The 21463-nt window shown below is 30.8% G+C and overlaps 2 pseudogenes; both read right to left on the bottom strand.

Annotated features, from left to right (window-relative positions):
- Positions 1 to 2461: 2461 nt before the first annotated feature.
- LOC145602565 (alkane hydroxylase MAH1 pseudogene) lies at positions 2462 to 4341 on the bottom strand (annotated as a pseudogene).
- Positions 4342 to 11011: 6670 nt separating this feature from the next.
- Positions 11012 to 12777, bottom strand: LOC145602497 (alkane hydroxylase MAH1 pseudogene; annotated as a pseudogene).
- Positions 12778 to 21463: the final 8686 nt, after the last annotated feature.

Genomic DNA, 21463 nt, shown 5'->3' with positions numbered 1-21463 from the left:
TGCTTGTATAAATTCTTTTGCCTATGGAAAGAGCGCTCGATCTCAGGATCGAAAGGAATGTAGCCTGATCTGGAACACCTGGGCATAAACAAAGAACTAGACAACAGATATGAGAACTGTCCCAAAAAACTTATGTTCTCCGGGACGAAGGAAAATAATCTAGACTACAAAAACAATTAGAAATAAAAAATATAACCGTTTCCCCGGCAACGGCGCCAAATTTTGACAGGCTAAAGTCGTATCACCTAATCAAAAGTAATTACCTAAGTCCTCTAACTAAAGTAGATAGGGAAGTAGGGTCGAATCCACAGGGAAACTAGTCTTTCTATTTCTAACTAATTAATAGCAATCTAAATTATTAGTAACAATTTGTTGTGATTTAAAGATTATACTACGAAGAATATAAGTAGGGAAAATAAAATAAGAGGAATCAATGAATTAAGGACCTAGGGCATAGGTTCACCAATAAATAATATTCCAGGGTAAAACATAATAACCAATCATTAATGCATCAATTAACCAGATAATAAAGGGCTTTCGCTACGTATTACAATCACAGAATTAATCTACCGGTATTAAATTTCATCTCTCGAATATCGACTTAACCATTTATAGATTAACCTGCCTATTGAAACTAGACCTAAACATCAATTCTCATCTCTCGAATCTCGAATCAATATTGTCAAACTCATGCATAAAAGATCAGGCCTAATCTAGTCACAGAGCATTAAATCAATCAATAGGAAATTAATATAGCATTGATAATTAACAACAATAAATTACCCCTTCATATTATTTATGGATCCCCATAAACCCTAGAAAAAGAACTACTCACACATAATTAAATCTAAACTATTCAAAGCAACAAAATAAAACATGATAGAAGGAATAAAATAAATAACTGAGATTAAGAGAAAAGAAATCGTTACCAAAGTAATCAGAATAAAGAGTTGAGTAAAGAACAAAGTATATAGTGTAGAGAGAGAAAATAAGCTTAAGTAGAGAGAGAAAATCTAAGAGAAAGAATTACAAAAGTAAAGGAAGAATAAGGAAGTGTAAAAGGGATCCTAAACTTGCTTAACAAAAATATATTTATAATAAGCAAGAATCCTAAACTAAAACAAACTAAACGATGCTTAAAAGATCTATCAGAGACACGCGCCCGACCGGGCGCCACACCGCCCGACCGGGCGCGCCTTTTTGATCGGGCGAAGGGCTGTTGCGATATAAGTCTTCTTTGCCCGATCGGGCGCGCCATCGGGCGGACAATTGGGCGGACCACCGGGCGGACCACCGGCCGGACCATCGGGCGGACACCCTTGGGCCGCTTGGACTCCTCGTTTAGGCTCGTAACTTGGCCCAAACCAAATATCCTCTTTGGGGCTTTAATCATTCGGTCCAAATGCCTCGTCTTCACACAAGTCGAGCCCTTATTCACCGGTTTGATTACTCTAACCGATCTTGGGCTACGAAAGATGGCCGTGCTCCTCCAATGCTCGTAGTTGCTCCATAAAATCCCGGGAAAGTACTCCAAAGGTGCAATTCCCTACAAAACTCAACCAAAACTACGAAAACACTAGAAAACACATATTAGTAATAAAAGTGGCTCTAAAGAGCCAAAAACACTACTAATAATGACCAAGGGACGGAAGTAAAATACTACATAAACTAGACATATCAGTGACACTGACCGATTAACATCTATAACTCTAACCCAATAACCCCCATGATGGTTGGCCACAACTTGTGGTCAGCGGCCAGCCACATAACAACATTTGTGTTTCTTTTTTACATTTTTACCTTTTTATTATGATTTTTTAACTTATAACACCACAAAATTGTCAAAAAATTGATTATAATACCACAAAATCCAAAACTTTTATTATAACTAAACCACAAAAAAAAAAAAAAAAAAAAAAAAGAAAAAAAAAAGAAAGACCCTAAAGTTGGACATTGCCACAACTTAGCTGATTTTTATATGGAATCAATTAGTGGGACCCAGTACGTACATGTGTTAATAATCCATTGGTTTTTTTTAAAAAAAAAAGTTAAATAAAAAAAAAGAGAATTTTTTATAAAATAAGTAAAATAACTCTATACCCTAACCCAACCCCGGCCCCACCCACCACCACCACTAGCAACTCTAATCTCCATCACCAGCAGCCCAACCCTAGCCGTCGGCACTGTTACCCATCTTGACCATCGAAACCAGCCTAACCACGCCATCCCCAAAACTGGCGACTCCACCCCTTCCCCTCCTTCCCCTCCCCATTACAAATTAGATCTTAGAAACAATATGTACATAAGAATAATAGATATTATTGTTATTGTAGTGTTAGGAACGGACGGAGTTACATTGAAACTAAAAGTTCATTCTTATACACTCATATAACTTCTAAAAACTCATAATGATGTTAACATGTACCTATGAATATGTTTTAATTGGATAAAAACTAATACGTACACTTAAAAATTTATTTTATTTCTGTAACACATTTATTACAAACAACAACAACAAAGCTCTAATAGTCCCAAAATAATTTGGGGTTGGCAACTCTTATTTTAAAAAGAATATGCAAAGTCACAATAGAAAATATGAATACATGCAAATTTTTTGTCCATCTTCAACAATGACGCACTTTAACCTTAAAACCATGCTTCATTTGAAGGTTAATGGAGATATCAGGAACAACTTGATGTCCTTGGACAGCTACTATATCATACCTTCGTATTATGGCAGCTACTACAATCTTTATTTGGGTTATAGCCATGTCCTTTCCTTGGCAAATCCTCGGCCCTGCCCCGAAAGCCAAAAACTTGTTCGAGGGCTCGATCTTAATGGTTCCTCGTTCCGTTATCCATCTCTCGGGCTTAAACTCGTTACAATCATCTCCCCAAATTGATTTCGTCCTTCCTTGGGCATACAAGTCGAAAACGACTTGCATACCCGGTTTCACTTGATGACCACTAGGAAGTACGTCTGATGCAACTGAATTCTTGTGGTTGAATGGTACTGGAGGATATAATCTTAATGTTTCACATATTGCTCCATGAAGATATACTAGCTCATTTTTGTGCTTAGTAAACTTCCTTAAAAAATCATTATCATTATTATCATCATTTTTTTCTACCATTATATCGTTTAATTCCTGTCTAATCTTATTAGTCACAAGGGGGTTCTTGGTAAGAAGATAAAATAACCAAGAAAAAGCAACACTAGTTGTATCACCTCCTGCTATAAAAAAATTCAAAAACGAGTCCCTTAAAAATTTATCACTATTTATTTTAGTTGTGGGATTTTCTACATCATTCATATAGATTGTCAATAAGTTGTCAAATATTACCTCACTTTCTTCTTTAAGATTTTCGAATTTCTTTTCTTCTCTCTTCATAGCTATGATTTTGTTAACGAAATCGAAAACAATCCCGCAATCTTTTTGGTATTTCTCTTCTCCTACACCCAGCCATCTTATAAATTTCCACATAGATGTTGGCATAACATGGCGCCGAAAAACTACGTCTTCTATATCAACCACGGCTTGGGAGAGTGGAATACGTGGCAAATCGAGTGAAAGAAATTTAGGGTCATAGTCCATGAGAATGTTACATACATTATCATAAGCAAACCTTTTAAACACATCTTGCAAGTCGATTTCAACACCACGCTTAGAGACATTATCGAGCAATGGGATGAGTCTACTATCGACCTCTTCCCAAACTTTCGTTATAAAATTTAAACTGAATTTGGGATGACCGAAGAAAGAATGAGCCAATCTTCGATGGTACTGCCATAAACTAGAATCCGCGTTAAAGATCCCATCTCCAACGATATCGAATTTTTCGTTAAATTTAGGGCCTTTGATGTAATTTCCGAAGCTCTTGCTAAATACATGGTGAATATTGGAAGGATCAACGGTAATTATTAAGTTCATGTTGCTGAACCAAGAGGCCTTAAATTGAAACGTTAGCTGAGATGATTTCTCAATAAAGTCAATGAAAAAGTCATTGACTCTGTAAAAGTTTTTTAAGAGTGCAGGAAACATCCCAACAAGAGGCCAATTAGTTGGGACACCATTTTTGTTGCGGAAAAAGTAGCAAAAAATAACCAAGGAAATGAGCAAAGTAAAGATAACCAAGTATGTCATTGTTTGCTAAGAAATTATAGTTCTTTCTTAGGTTTGGTGGGAAGTTTAAATGGGTGTATGTTTCATTTAATGTGAAAGAGTTCTTTATATAGAAAAAAAAAATTGTGTATGCTACTCCCTCCCTTTTAAAAATTGACTTGTATGTGAAATGGTAGAAATTTATCCCTTTAATTCTGTTAGAGGGATTTTCACGGTTTGTTCGTCTCACAAGTTCAAGGAGATTACAACCTATTGAGAAATAAATGTAGATTTTGAAATGATACCTATAAGCATAAAGCTATAAGAGGACTAGTCTCCCTTAGGTTTTTTAGAGTATTTAATTCTCTCATCTTTTATCAATATAGGACACTTACTTACATGTGTTTTTTTGGGAAGGTTACAACATTTATTACTATGTATTTTAACATAAATGAAAACTCAAGTGGTATGGTCTTGCTTTTTGGGAAAAAAAATATATGTTTTAAGTTTGTTAAATTAGCTTAATACATAGTGATTCCCTCTATCCCAGTAACTGAGATGTTTGATGATTTTTCAATATTCATATACTAGTAAGGTTCTATTCACTTCACCTTACAAAAATGATATTAAGTAAAAAAAAAATTTCAGTTTAGTAAAAATAAGTTCATTTTAGTAAAAATAAGTTCAGTTCAGTAAAAATGATTTCAATTTAGTAAAAATAATTTCACTTCAATAAAATTATGAAGTTAAAGAAATGTAATGAAAAATCAGTAAAAATAATTTCAATTCAGCAAAATTAATATCTGTTCAATAAAATTAATTTCAATTTAGAGTAAAAATAATTTCAGCAAAAATAATTCAGTTCGGTAAAAATACTTTCAGTTCAGTAAATATAAGGTGAAGTGAATAGGCTAAACTTTGGCCTCAACATTTTTTTTATTAGAGATAAATTCACAACAAATTTTATCATGATGTATGTTGTTTATATTAGTTATTATCATATCATTATAAAATTTCATAACATCAACTTTTTTATATTTTTTTACGAATATTTAATTAATTATATAAATCTACGATCAAACACTACTACAAAATTGCTCAAAGAAAACGTCTCAAATTGCCAAATGGACCATTCTAGGTGTGGTCTCTAGCTAAGAAGTTTCTTTGGCCAAAGAAACCCTTTCATCAAAAGTGGTCTCTTGTTTTAAAAATTGAGACCACTTATTTAAAATAGACGGTTTTAATTTTTCAAAAACCGAGACCACTTATTTAAAATAGATGGTCCAAGATTTTTAGTTTTTGAAAAACTAAGACCTATTTTAAATAGATGGTTTATTGTGACCACCTATCTTAAAAAGATGGTCCCTTTCTTCTTTTTTTTTTTAAAAAAAATACGGAGTAATAATTTATTCGTTTTTAATACAAATAATTTCAAATAAACAAAAATACAATTATTCAACTTGTAACATTTACAAGAATTACGACGAAATACAAGTAGTTCATACTTGCAAAAATTTATACATAACTTATACTCATTAATACTTCAATCAATTTTCTGTCAAAAATTTATACATAATACTAAGAAAAATACTCATTAATGCTAGAAGCCTAGAATCCAAATTTGTTAAAAAAAAGGGGGTCTTTTTAGCAGATCGTGTGCAACAATCTCGCCGATCGAACCATTGAACAAGCAAAAAAAAATCAATCTTCTTCAATTATGCTTTTTACCCTAAAAATTTTCCAAGACATCCAAAATCAACAAACAATTACTTCATTTATTCTTTTTTACTTGACCTGTTTCTTTTATCACGATTGCCAATATAAAACTTTAACGATCAATAATTTCAATTCTCCATAATTAAAAATTATAAAATAAAGTTATATATTATGATAGTACTTAATGAGATGAATCCAAAAAGATCCTACATGTATAAATTTTTCCTTACCTATTATTAATAAAAGATGGTCTAGGAGGGGTGGTGAATTGTGTAAAAGTCAAAGTGGGTCAAGTAATAAAGAACGGAGGAAGTATGATGATAAAAATTACTAAACAAACATTACTTGTATTAAGTTTGTTTGATTTCCCTCAAAAAAAAAAAAAAAAAAAAAAAGTTTGTTTGATATGAAAAAAAACATTACCACTAAATCAAATTATATATGTTGATCCTTATAAATTATCTTTAAAAACTCGAATCATTCTTTAATAAAAACTCAAATTGTTCTATCGGTCTTATTAATGGTTTATGCTGAATTGTGGCAGTCCAATGTCAAAAACAAACTTAAGTAAAACGTCGTCCTTGCTATATCCAATTTAATTACAATATTATAGGCAAAAGTAGGATATTTATAATAAAATAGCGGGGTAATAAGCTACATGATCAGTAATTTGTGTTTGTTTGGTTAACCAAAAAAAAAAAAAAATGGGAGAAGTTGAAATTCATGGACATTGGACAATACAATTTTGGTTGTTTTGATAGCTAAAAAAATTTGAGGAATAAAAATCTTTGAATATACTTTCTCCATTTTAAATTAGGTGTTATGTTTTGACTTTTGACACTATTCATTAACTTTGTTTTGACAAACATTTGTGATCTTTAGGTGTAAATAAACATAGTCATGTGGGATAGAATCATTTAAATGTGTACTTGATTAAAATCCAATTTTTAGTATTTTTACAATAATATAATTAAAGATATATTCGATTAAATTTTTGCATTGGCAAACGTGATAAAAATGTGTTCTCTAATTTAGAAATGAGGAAGTATAACTTTCTACAATATGTATGAATTTTGGGTTAAGGATTGGCACATAGCTACTATTTACATGGCAAGTAAATAGCATGAATAAGACAAAAGAGTGGTGGAAAATGTTTTTCTAGTGGTACAATTAAGTATATAAATTGTCATCAAATATTGTACCACTATTAGTTATAATGGTTATACATAGTAATATTAATACAACCTATACTCAAGTAGTATAAATTACATATATAATAATAGTACATTAAAAATACCACTTTAATGATAAAAATTACAAAATTATGTAAATTTACCAGTTAGTCACTTAGTCATCCTATATGCATCACAAATAAATAGCAGTTATACATCTAGTTGCATTCAAAATTTTGCGGCAATTTAAAGACATATTAGGTGAGAAATTAAAGTTTTTGCATATTTTAGTCCAATAATGACCCCGCCAAAATCTAACTTTGATTTCATCAAGTATTGTCTAATGTCTATATTGATCATTTATGAGAAGTGCTGAAAACATGTGCAAATGTTGATTTGGTTTGTCTAACGTGTGGCCATGATCAGGGCCGGCCCGGAGGGGTAGGCCTCGAGTGCGACCGCCTAGGGCCCACGCTAGAAAGGGGCCCAAAAATTCAAAAAAAAAAAATCAATTTACATAGCTGTAGAATTTAAACTATCTAAACTGTAGTTTTTACTCGTTAAAAAATAAGCTACTTTTAAAAAAGATAATAAATGCATTTAGTTAGCAATTAATATTAAATTACTTAGATGTCAATTAGGTGAAGATAATTATGCAATATAACCTCTTCTTCTTCTTCTTCTATTCTTCCGATTTTATGAGTATCTATTTCAAAATATTAATCTTTTCAATTACACCATTTCATATCTATACAATTACCGAAATATTATGCAAAGTTATTACTTCAGTATTGTGTATGGAGACTTATTATTCAAATAATTTAAGTTATTTTTGTTTAAAGCTATTGCGTGTTCTCTCAAAAAAAAAAAAAAAAAAAAAAAAAAAAGCTATTGCGTGTAAAAATATTTGTTTACGTAAGGGGTCCTTTTCTTACATTATGCCTAGGGTCCACAAATTTCTAGGAACGGGGCTGGCCATGATTATGGCACACATTAAGTTACAAATAAATTAACGTACTTAAGGTGTTTTATTTTAAATACAACATATATTTTTGACACGATTTATAAAAAAGTTTATTAGAATAGGTAAATGAGTTACTTTATCTTTTTTGACAAATAAATTAGTCCCTTTATCAAAATAATTTCAACACCAAAATTAGAGTAGGCTTAAAAACTACATGTATAAATTATTATTAGAGTAGACTTAACAGTATAAATTATTTTGATTAATTTATCCTTTTACATAACTTCGTCTTTTTTCTCAAAGTGCATGCAAGAAAGTTGGGAGAGTGAGGTTGTGAGGGTCGGTTTAATGAATTAAATGATATAAAAAGGGGTTTTTTTTTTAGATATTTTTTTATTTTTTATTTATTTTATCTTGTAGTGGTTTTAAACGGAAAAAAAAATCACTAGGAAAAAAATGACAAATTTTTTTATTAAGATTATAAATAAATATATAATTGATATCAAGTTAAGTGTTACAATCAAGTGCTAACTAATATCAAAGTGTTACAATAAAGTGTTATATAGTTATAAAGTGTTACAATAAATGTTACTTATTACCACAGTGTTACAAAAGTGTTACGTAAAAATCAAACAATCATAAAACTTTTAAAGTGTTACCAATGGGTGTTACTTAATCCCAATTTTGTACTAGTGTAAGGTGTGTTGCATTTAAAAGAAAGTAGAGAAAACATTTTTTAGCAGTTTTGTTGTCAAATTAAAAAAGAAAATAAGATTTAAAAACTAATAGAGTAAATATGAGAATTGCTCTATATTCTATTTTGGAGCGAAATTTCATTAACTTTGACAATATATCATCATTGATCGAAACTTAAAAAAAACACAATAATATGTGATCTTCTCCAATTCAGTTCATAAGAACTTTTATAGTCTCTGAATAATTTTCCGTAAGTAGGCTGGGGATGGGGTGTGCTGGAGGTGGGGTAGTCAGCACGCAGTGGTCACCCAGGTTGGGCGGGGAAGAGGTGTCGGTGATGGATTGGCTAGGTTAGTTTTAGGGTTTTAAAATATTTTTGTACTTTTTTTTTATTAAACCAATAATGTGGCAACATATGGTCGACAGTGTGGACCCCACTTAATGAATTCTCGGACGGAATCCATATAGTAATGTAAAATCCTTTTTTTTTTTAAACTTCGTTATGGTATTAAATACTTCGTAAAAGTTTTTGTTTTGTAGTGTCGTGGTTTTTTTTTTCTCTTTTTTTGGCATTAAATAACAAAATTTCCAAAATGTTGACACGCATCTTATTTAAATTAATATCTATAAATAATAATTACAAAAAGTTGATATTCTAAGGTGATTTTAACAAGATTTCAATTGACTATTATATCTATTTATAAATCAATTTTCTAAGGAAAAAAAACACTATATAATCACAAAAAGTTAATTAAATTTGATAGTGTTTGTGAACTATATAAAAAGACAACACATGTCGATTAATGGGTAAATTTGTGTGGACTTGATTCACAATAATATTATTGCGGATCTCAGCTCCATGTGCAAGCAACTGACTGTGTTACAAACATAGTGACCATAATTTTAATATAATAACCTTATTAAAACTTGTGCGACCATTAATATTGTGAATCTTATTTACGACGTTGACCCTAATTTTAATATAGTAATCTTAGTTTTAAAAAATAATAAATAAACCTCTTATGATAACACAATGACTTTTACTTTAACATATAATAGTATTTATTTTAACCACGTGACATTTTTTTATTAATAAAACGACCATAATGTTCCTAATATTTGTCGTTCACAATCAAATTATGTGAACCAAGTCTATTTAAGATTTCTACGTCAATGAATAATGAAGATAAGAAGTATATACAAAGTATATCATTATACTATACACTGTAAAGGATATTTTTCTATAAAAAGATTGATTCATTTATAAGAAGTCATATGAAATTTACAAAGAAATTTAAATTAAATCTAATAAATATGTGATCATTGAATCAAATAAAAACAAACAAATTATAAGCAAAGTTATTGTACATTCTTAATACTAGCATATTGTTGTGACTTATCGCTTTATTTGGCAACTGATAAGGGTGTATATCAATATGTTTGTAATTGAAAATTTTACCATTTTTGTTATCCAAAGCACATTAGTCACATTAATCTTTAAACATGAAACAACAGTACAACACTAAACTCAAAAAAGTAAACTAGGTCATCAAAACCCACAGTAGGGATACTTAAATTAGTTTACTTACTACACTCAAAATGTATGTTTAATGAAACTCATAACAATAACGAAAAGAAGTTGAAGAGAAAGGGACGGAATGAGTGGAAAAATGAATACGGAGGTTAGTGTAATTGTTACTCCCTCCGTCTCCTTTGAATAGTCCCTTATGGGCATTTTTCACGAGAATTAATAAACATAAACAAGAATAGTAAAATTACATTGAAAAAGTAAATTGACATTGGGTATGCAAAAAAGTAGAGAGAGAAAGTGATAAAGTACAAGGGAAACAAAATTTATTAATTTGCACAAGTATTGTTGCAAATTGGAGGGAATTTTGGTAAAAAATTAATATTAATGTTGTTGGAAAAAGCAAATGGGGTGAATATTTTGGGACTAAAATTTGCCCATAAGGGACTATCAAAGTATCAATAGGGGACGAAGGGAGTATGAATCAAACAATATCGAAAAATGAGTGATTTTTTGTGAATTGATGGCGCAAAAGTACTACTTGTATTTTACCACGACTGCATTAATAAGTGCAAATAAATTGATTGTTTATTTACTTCAATTAAGGGGCGTGTTCTTTTCATATAAACTAGATAATTTGTTATTAGACCAATTTAGACATGATCAGACTTTAGACATTTTTAGATAGAGGGAGTGACAAATTATCCTCGCTTTAAAATAAAAACAAGTTATGTGAGAATTCACATCATTACCTGTCTAAATAATAAATTCGCTTAATATGATATGTAATACGTAGCAAAATAGTTGTAAAAACAAAGCAGCATGAGTTGAACAATTTGATGATCATATATATTGAGAACACAATTTCACACAAAATAATATATACTTGTATAATCTATAGAATCTTGACATGTTCGCTATATCACATATAACAATTGTGTAACAAAAATGGAGCGCAGTAATTAATTATAAATTGAACACATAACATATTTTTGCATCACTTGAACTAATTTTGAGAACGACGAATGATCTTAACCTTAAATCCATGCTTCATACGAAGAGTTATAGAAATATCGAGGACAAGAGGTTGTCCTTCGTCTACAGGCTCTATTTCATAGAGCCGAATGATGTAGGCAGCTACAATCTTCATTTGCGTGTAAACCATCTGCTTTCCCATGCAAGCCCTTGGCCCTGCGCCAAACACCGCAAACTTGTACGATGGCTCATGTTTAATCGTCCCTCCTTCTGTTATCCATCTTTCGGGCTTGAACTCGTTGCAATCATCTCCCCATATCGATTTCATCCTTCCCATGGAATGTGTGTTGAAGAAAATTTCCGTACCTGGATTCACTTGATGACCACTAGGAAGGATGTCTGGCTCAATTGGTGACTTGTGATTGTATACTAACGCAGGATAGAGTCTTAGTGTTTCACATATTGTAGCATGAAGATATGTTAATTGGCCGCTAAGCTCTTTAAAATTGCTTAGAAACCTATTATAGTTATTGTTCACTTGTATCATCATCGCATCTAGTTCCATTCTAATCTTGTGAGTAATTTGAGGGTTTTTTGAGAGAAGGTAAAAAAAAAAGTTAAGTTCAGTACTTGTTGTCTCTCCTCCGGCTACGAAAAAATTCGAAATTGTATCCCTTAAAAATTTATCATTATTATTGTGTCTCTTTGACTTTATAGTGTTCTCTTTGGCATCCATAATTAAGGTCAATAGATCTACTGTACTTACCTCTATTTCATTATCCTTTTGCTTATATGTTCCTCTCCTCCTTTCTTCTTTCTTCTTATTTATGCATTTGTAAATAAAGTCGTCAAAGATTTTCCATGCTTGCTTGTGCTTTTTCTCTAATCCTATATTCAACCACCTTTGGAATTTCCAAATACATGTTGGCAAAATATGACGAGTGAAAATAATGTGTTCGAGGTCAGCCACAGCTTTTAAGAGTGGAAAATCAGGCAAATCAATTGAAAGAGATTGTGGATCATGATCCATCATGATCGTACACATTATATCATAAATGAACCTTAAAAACATGTCTTGTAGGTCAATCTCAATATTGTGCCTAGAAACATGGTCAAAGAATGGGATGAGCCCATACTCGACTTTTTTCTGTATTATATTGATCAAAGAGTGGAGGAATTGAGGATGATGGAGAAAAGAATGAGCTACATTTCGATGGTAACTCCATATGTCTGAATCCGAATTAAGGATCCCATCGCCAAGGGCATCAAATTTTTCATTGAATTTGGAACCCTTCACAAAAGATCCAAATTTCTTGCTATATATGTGGTTAAGGTTGGCAGGATCAACGGTAGCTAGAATGTTCATGTTGGCAAACCAAGGGCCTTTAAAATGGAAGGTCATGTTTGAATTTTTGTAAAATTCAACAAAAAAGTCATGAATATTATCGAAATTTATTAGGAGTGCAGGAAGCATCCCAACTACGGGCCAATTAGTTGGGAGCCCATTTTTGTTGCGAAAAAAATAGCAAAAGATTACAAATAAAGAAAGGAAAAGTGTATGGATTAGCAAGTAATTCCCCATTAAGAATATTAGTTGATGGGAATATGTTGGTTTACATGAGAGTTTGGATTGTTTGTTGATTGTAAAAGAAAATGTATGTGTTATTTATAGTAAGGAATAGAATATACTCCATTAAGGAATAGAATATACTCCCTCCATGTTTAAAAAAATGAAATGTCTTGACTTTTTGCACTATTTATCTAATTCACATTGACTAATGTTTGTGGTTTATATATAAGATTAAATATAGTCTTGTGGGTATGTATTTGTTTGAATCGTCTCAATGAATAGTTTATTAATACTCAATTGTTATAATTTTTACTTATTAATAAGTAAAGATATTATCAGTTAAAGTATTGCATTTGAGGGAGTAATGGTCTAGATTCTTCTCCTCCCGCTCCACAATGATGTTTCCGTTCACGTAAATCAATGCAAGTCGATCTATGTACGTAACTTTTGACGGCAAATATCTTTAATTTCACATTAGCAAAAATTATAAAAGTTAGATATGAATAAAATATTCACCAAGACAAAACTAATTAGACCCCATATGACAATATTTGTTCTTATAAATTGTGAGAAATTTAGAAATTTATTTCTTATTTTTAAAAGTCAAAAGATTCCAAAAAAGAACATCAGTGTAAAATGGAGGGAGTATAATATAATGGTGTATTGTAGGCCCTACAGAAAATTAATTAATTGGAATAAATGAAATGTATTATCCATTTTTTAATACTTCCTCCGTTCTATTAATATTGCAACAAGGAGGAAATTACGCATCTCAAAGCACATTTTATATGCTAAATATCTATAATTGTGTAAGAGTAAAAATTATAAAAAGTTAATATTGTGAAAGTATTTTATGGGACGAATCCAACAAGATCCCACATGACTATATTTTGTTTAACATATAAGTCATATTATATGGTCAAACAAGAGTGATGAATAGAGCAAAAAGTCCATTGTTGCATTATTAATATAACGGAGGAAGTAATAATTACGTACCAATAAAAGCGAAATTGAAAACGATAGTCCAGGGTAATAATGGTAGTTGTAGTTTTCTTCTTTATATTAAATATTATTGTATCTATCTATCAATATTTATATGGAAAAGTCGATGTGACTAGAAATGATGTGGATCTCTCAAGAATAGAGCTGTCAAAAACTGATCTGAACTAGTGGATTTGAACCGTTTTGAACTGTTCCGAAAACGAACCAAATCGCTAAAAACCTATTATTTTAAAACCGTAAACCGACTCGACTCGATTTTTTATAACCTGAAACTGAACCGATCCGATTGTTTGAGAACCGTTAATGAACCGTACCCATTATCAAGCCGAACTAATACAACCCGAAATCGAGAACAACCCGAACCGAGTACTTTTGAACCCGAAAGCAACCCGACCCATGGTACCGAAATTGTTTAAACCCAACAAAAACCCGATAAACTCAAATCGTTTACAACCTATAACAAGTTGGGACCAAACCATTTATAACCCGTAATAAGTTATGACCGAATCATTTGCAACCAGTAATCGGTTATAACCAAGCCGTTTATAACCCGTAAGTCCGTAACCTGTGATTACCGTGGAGTTTTTTTTCTTTTTTTCGATTGTAAAACAAAAGGGTTTAATTTGAATTATGAAGTATTTATATTGAATATGTTTGGAATTTTAATGTCATTGAAACTCTTATACATAAATATTATCGTCCTTTTACGAGTACTCCCTCCGTTTTAAATACTTGCTCCAATTTCCTCTTCCGGCCGTTTTTAAATACTTGCTCCATTTCTTTTTTTTGAAAGTTTTTACAATATTTGATTTATTTGTCAAACTTGGTGGACCCAACATAACATTCTCTCCCCTTCTATTCTTCCACTACTTTTGCTTTTTACAATTTTTTATTTTTTCAACTACCCCACTTCTTCTATATTTATTACTTTCTCCCATTTCTCCTAAAACTCTGCGAATGAAGAAATGGAGCAAGTGTTGAAATAATAAAATAGAGATGAGAGAAGGGAAAGAATAATAAAATTTGTATTCAATCCATTTTATAATTGTACTACATTGCAACATATATATAGTCCAAAATATAACTAAAAATAAGGAACATAATCCCATGATCATTGATCATGCTAACATTAACCCCCACTAAACTAACCCACTACTATTATGATTCCACTAACATTAGGAGTTAACTAACCACTAACAATTTGAAGCAAATATTCCAACACACCCCCTTGCTTCAAATTGGATTACAATGACTATTCGATTTTCATGCTTGATCTCGACGAAATTTTCTTTTGCTTTTACAGCATTTTGTGATGCACATCTCATCACCCACACAATTTTGATGGTGCACATTATCACCAACATGATATTCTCGGAGCACTTCTCTCTGCACAACTAATCCTCGACATTTTTTTTATTGATGCACTTCCATCAATTATTTGATCTTGTTGATGCACATTATCATCAACTTACATTCAATGGAGCACATATCTCCATTAACTCTCTTTGACATTGTCCTCCAATTGACCATGTCACCTTGCATCATACCAAACATCTTTGGTATTATTTTGGAAACCATCTTTGCATTGATTACGACTTCCACACCTTCATGGGCTAAAAGGGAACCCATCAACACACCACACTAACCATTACTTCCATGGTTAAACACACAAAAAAATACTCACAAAAATATTTCACTCGAAAAAAAAATATTGCTCTCAAACAATGAGATCAAGTTGCGTTGCTTGTCTCCTTACTCGATATTTTTTTTTAATAATCTCTATCTCTCTCTCTCTCTTTTTTCTTCTTTTTCTTCATCTCTTTTCCGTCCCCTTTTTTTTTTTTTTTTTTTTTTTCTTATCCCGGATCTAACCTGAAGCTCTTGATATCATGTTGAAATAATAAAATAGAGATGAGAGAAGGGAAAGAATAATAAAAGTTGTATTCAATCCATTTTATAATTGTACTACATTGCAACATATATATAGTGCAAAATAAAACTAAAAAAAGGAACATAATCCCATGATCATTGATCAAGCTAACATTAACCCCCACTAAACTAACCCACTACTATTATGATTCCACTAACATTAGGAGTTAACTAACCACTAACAATTTGAAGCAAATATTCCAACAGCAAGTATTGAAAAACGGAGGGAGTAATGGCTTATGGAACACTATATTGTATTAAAAAAAAATATGAATCAAATGCTAACTTTAGATTTGTTATTATTATTTGATCCTAAATCATCATATAAAAAAGGGACATAAAGCTAAACAACTGATTAATTTAATACTTCGTATGATCTACTAAATAATTAATTAAAGAATGTAGAGGATATACTACAAGATATACGTTAACGAAACCCGTTAAAAATTGGCAAAATCAGTTGTCAAACCAACTAAGTTCAACTCGAACCAATTATGACCTGAATCGATTACAATCCGACACGATTAGGATCGGACCCGATATATTTTGACCCAAAATCCGCTTTAAACTGACAAAACCCTGTTTTTAAATCGACCATATTTAACCTAAACCGATTATGACCATAACCAATTATAACCTGACTCGATTAAAATCCAACCCAAGAGAAAACTGTAATAGAAATAAACCAAACCGAACCGAAATTATTTAAAACCGACCCGAACTAACCTGATAATAATTCCAACCCGTTAAAACTGAAAACCGATACAACCGAATCCAAAACCCGATTGACACCCCTACTTAAGCCTCATAAGCCTCGGCAACCCTCAAGATATGACAATATTGGATCTTCAAATTTTACCAAGACTATAATTTACATGAAAATTAAAAGGATAGTACTCAACTCTGGCATGAATTGAGAGTTTCTTGTGAACGCAATCAACAAGGTGCACTAATTAAAGTCGCAGTTTTGTGTATGGTTTAACTCCCTAAATCTATGTTACAAGCACATTAAACATAGTTTTTATCATTATCTCTCCCTAAGAACCATTATTGATGCGTATTCATAATTACAGGGTGAAAAATTGTACTCGTACAAAGATGAAATAAGAAACTAATAATCATCTTTCCAAAAAAAAAAAAAAAAAAAAAAAAAAAAAAAAAAAAAAAACTAATAATCATGTTTCAAAAAAAAAAAAAAAAAGAAAAGAAACTAATAATCATATTCTTGTGATGGAAAACTAAAAATTTTAATCTTACTTCCTTGTCATAAATACTTGTTGAAATTTTTATGGTACATCCGAATATTGCACATAATACAAAGTAATGAGAAAAAAAAATGTAATTATTTGCTCCTTGAATTAAAGATTGATTGGTTTGTTTTTTATAAAACTTGATTTATGAAATTGATTTATTATTTACATTTTATATTAATGAAATACATTTGATGAATTGTTCATTCTTTTTTGTTACGAGAGAGAAATTAAATTTACATAGACAGAGAAATCATGTTAAATTTTAAATATCTAAAGTGATTCAATGTTATTATATGGAGTTGATTTTGTAATCCCGTTGATTTTATCGTTCCAAAGAATCTCTTAATGATTGAGGTTGTAAGAATAGGGGATTTTTTTTTTATTTTTTATTTTTTTTTATATAAAAAGCTAGAGTTACTGTTTTGGTCTAATTTTTTTATAAGCTATAGTTCCATTTTTGGAAATCTTTTACAATTTAATTATATATCTTTACCCACTAAACTCCCCACTCTCTTACTTTATCATTTCTCACTCTCTCATACCACTTTACTTTTCTATAAAATAATAACTTTATCTTCCCACTAACATCTTATTTTATTAAACCTCCTAAAACTCCTTGCAATCTCATCTCTAACTTTAAATAAAATGGAGGGAGTATTATATATTCTAAAACTTTTATTTTACCACCAAAAAATATTCTAAAAATTATTTTTAACTACCTATCGATCGTCAAAAAAACCGTTAAATTTAATGGTTATAAAAAAGAATTCTTTGATTTAGATGCGCAAAACATGCTTTATAATAGGTTTAGGGGGCATTTTGGTTCTACGAGACCAATTTGAGGCAGAATCAACAAATCAAGGTATTTTTCAGTAGGAAAAAGGAGGCATTTCTGACCTTTTTTGTCAATTTTGACCACAAATTGGATCCATAGGGACCCCTAAGATCATTTCGTTTGCACGAAAATAGAAGAATTTAAAATTAAAAATTTCGTTAGGTTTACTAAGTTTTTCACGACAGGTGGTAAAAAATTAATTTTTAATAAAATAAAAGTTTTAGAACTTTTGGTGTAAAAAACAATTCGTAATTTTTTTTTGTGGTAAAAGTAAAAAAAAACCTTATACTCTGTATTTTGTTCTTTTATCATTTCGTGGATCCATATTCATTTTTTTAATTGGAATGGAATATGTTCTTTAGATTCTATAGTTTGTATTATGATAAATGTTCTTTAATTTTAATCTTTATTCATTATTTAATTTATATCGTCTGGGCTAAACACTACTTATAGAATTTAAAACAGGGTTAATGTATAAAAAAAAAATTATTTTATCATTTTTATTTAAGCGGAAAATTTTTAATCAGAGAGTGACACGTGTATATTTTGAGGATAGTGATGATATCAGGGTTATTATATTAGTATTACTTATAGATTTCTTAAGGCAAAGTAACATTTTTTTTTCAATCAAAGAAATTTATTCTATCATTTTTATTTAAGCGGAAATTTTTTAATCAAAGAGTGACACGTGTATAGTTTGAGGATAGTGATGATGTTACGGTTATCATATTAGTAATACTTATAGATTTCTTAAGGCAAAGTAACATTTAATTTTCAACAAAGAATGATACGTAGGTTTTTTGAGGGAAAATACAAGTTAATCTACCATATAAACGAATTTTTGTTCATCTGATGGCATTTTTGTAAATATATTAATAAAGCAGGGTAATTTATTAAGTACTGTTCAATTACTGTTTGCCTTTTGCTTTTACTGTTTGGTGAGGAAATTACGTATGTACCCCTCACCTAGTACATGAAAAGACGAATATATCCCTCCACTACTACTTGCAAAGACAATTATACCCCTAGATAAACAATTTGGGGAATTGACTGGGTATCCCTCGTTTTTTGAGAGAGCGTTGAATAAAAATATTTCAATTATTAAAGCATTACTTGTGTTTACTTTAGCTATAATGTGTAGTTAAATTGTATTATTAAAACTGTATCATTATCATGTATTATTGAGTTTGTAATATTTCATACTATCTAATGATTCATTATAATCTAACCTTTATTTCTTTATTTGCTTTAGATGTTCCTTTCTTCTCTCATCTTATCTATCTATGTACTTGTAAATAAATTACATGTCTTTGCCTTCATCTTGTAACCTTATGATTAAATGATCGAATCTCTGCCAATTGTACATTCTTAGTGTGAGGATCCTATCCCAATTTCTTCTCACTTTAAAGTAATCCTATTATTTCTTTAATACGGAGTAATTAAAGTTGTCACTTTCAAGGATTAATCGAGTGCAATTATCAATCATGCTCATTTGATGTCGGTATGGTAATAATGAATTGTAATGTCATTTTCTGTTGAATATGCATGAGAGCTTAATTGTGATAATTGTAAATATATTCACCAAATTTTGTTAAAATATCTGTAGATTTGTCACCAAGTCGCACTACAATCCACCATACACTTTGTGCTCCAAACTCTAGTCAATTCGTGTAGCAAGTCTATTTCCGATGAGAATCACATAATAATAATCTTCATTGCCCACATAAATTAAGTATCGATGCTAAATTTGCAACCCTAGCTATACTTCAATTGCTTACTTTAATAAGTTATCAATTTATACGTACTCTTTAGACCATACATAAATCAAAGAATAGTGAGAATTTTCCTAAAGTTTGATCTGAGTAAGACCGTTTTAATGTGCTTCACAAAAATAGTGTGCTTCTAAAATACAAATAATCTCCGGAAGTATTTAGAAGACCATATGAGTAATTTCACTCAAACAATTATTCATCGATCTCAAGCCGAATTAGTGCTAACTCAAAAACTGTATTGTTTCGGATGAAATTTTTTATTAAGACGATCATTTGGTTGATCGATTCTGCAATGTATCTAGTTCTAAGATAATTTGTACTTGTGTTGGAGTTGTAATTTTTCTAGAAATTGTTTGTAAGTGTCGTTTGGCTATCATTAATAAATGAAATCCTTTTTTTCTTGTAAAAAAAAATTTAAAAAATAGAGGTTGTACAAAGCGGAGTACAAAAGTATATACACCAATAATGCTGGCTATTAAAGCATGAGAGTGAAATGGATTGACAATGACCAATAATGCTGGCTATTAAAGCATGCGAGTAGAAATACATTGACAATGATTAACTAACGGTACATTATGATCTTCATACTAAAAGAGTAATGAGTCAGGGGACTCAGGGCATCATGGGACAATAACCCAGGCAATAAATTCCGCTTGACTTTTTACGTTTGCAGTCCCTTAAACTGGTATAGGAAACTTCCATGCTCAAGCCCTATGATTCGCACCGTCAAATTTCAAACTGAAACCGTTTAACTGCTCGAACCAACCGATTTAAAAGAGAATCGAACCGATTAACTTTTTAAAAAATTAAAAATAAAAACCGACCTAAACCGTATTTTAGTAAATTCAAAACTGAACCAATTCGAATGATAATGTTAAATCGTATAAAAATCGAACCCGTTTAACGAATCGAACCAGTTATAAACCAAACTGAATAAAACCGAACCTAAAAAGAACCGACGGTTAATAAACCGCGACCCGTTTGCACTAAACCGTTTATAAACCGAGTCACTAACAAAACGAGCCGTTTATGAATTGAACCACCTATAGACCGAACCGTTTACAAACCGCTTACTATAAAGGGAACGTTAAATTCAAATTAAAAGAATTTTAATGAAATCTAATTATTCACACATGTTTACTACGGAGTACATTATTGTTTTCCCTAACTTTTATGTGTGATTTTTATGGATTGAGCAAAATAATCTTTGTCTTCTCTTAAAACAAAAAAAATTGAACCGATTAAAAACCATAATCCAACCCAAATCGTATTTTAGTAAACCCGAAATTGAACCGATCCAAATAATGCTACACCGTATAAGAACCGAACCTGTTAACGAACCAAACCAGTTCTAAACCAAACTAAAATAGAATCGAACCGAAAAAGAACTTAACAACGGTTAACCCGACTCGTTTCTAACCCGAAACTGTTTGAACTCGACTAAAATCGTTTACAAACCGTAACCCGTTTGCATCGACCCGTTTAATAACTGAACCGTTTACAAGCCGAATCAAAGTAAAACGATAAAAATTAAACTGAACCCAAACCGCACCGATATTATTTTTAACTGAACGGAAACCATCCCATCAGCCAATTAAACTGATTTCAAAACGACTTGTTTCAAACCAAACCGAAACCAAACTGTCAAACCATTTTGATAGTATTAACTATAATGATTTGATAAGGTAACCCCATAAATTCCAAGAATTTTTTTCTCTTTTACTTTTGTTTAACCTTTTGCTTGATATTGCAAAAATTGGTTGTTGGTCATTGGATGTTTTAATTGGCTTGTTTGACGGACTATTAGTATTGAATTGTTTTTTGGCAATAAGGTGTTTATGGTTGGAATTAATTAAGCATTATCCTATTAATTTTTTCTATTTTGATTTTTCTGTTTGGTTGATGGACATTTTTTTTTAATGATTGCATCTTAACTGTTAGATAATAA

The sequence above is a fragment of the Chenopodium album genome, chromosome 21, assembly GCF_948465745.1.
Source record: "Chenopodium album chromosome 21, dcCheAlbu1.1, whole genome shotgun sequence".
NCBI classification, from domain to species: Eukaryota; Viridiplantae; Streptophyta; class Magnoliopsida; order Caryophyllales; family Amaranthaceae; genus Chenopodium; species Chenopodium album.
The sequence above is the reverse complement of the archived record's forward strand: the minus strand, read 5'-3'. Positions and strand labels throughout refer to the sequence as shown.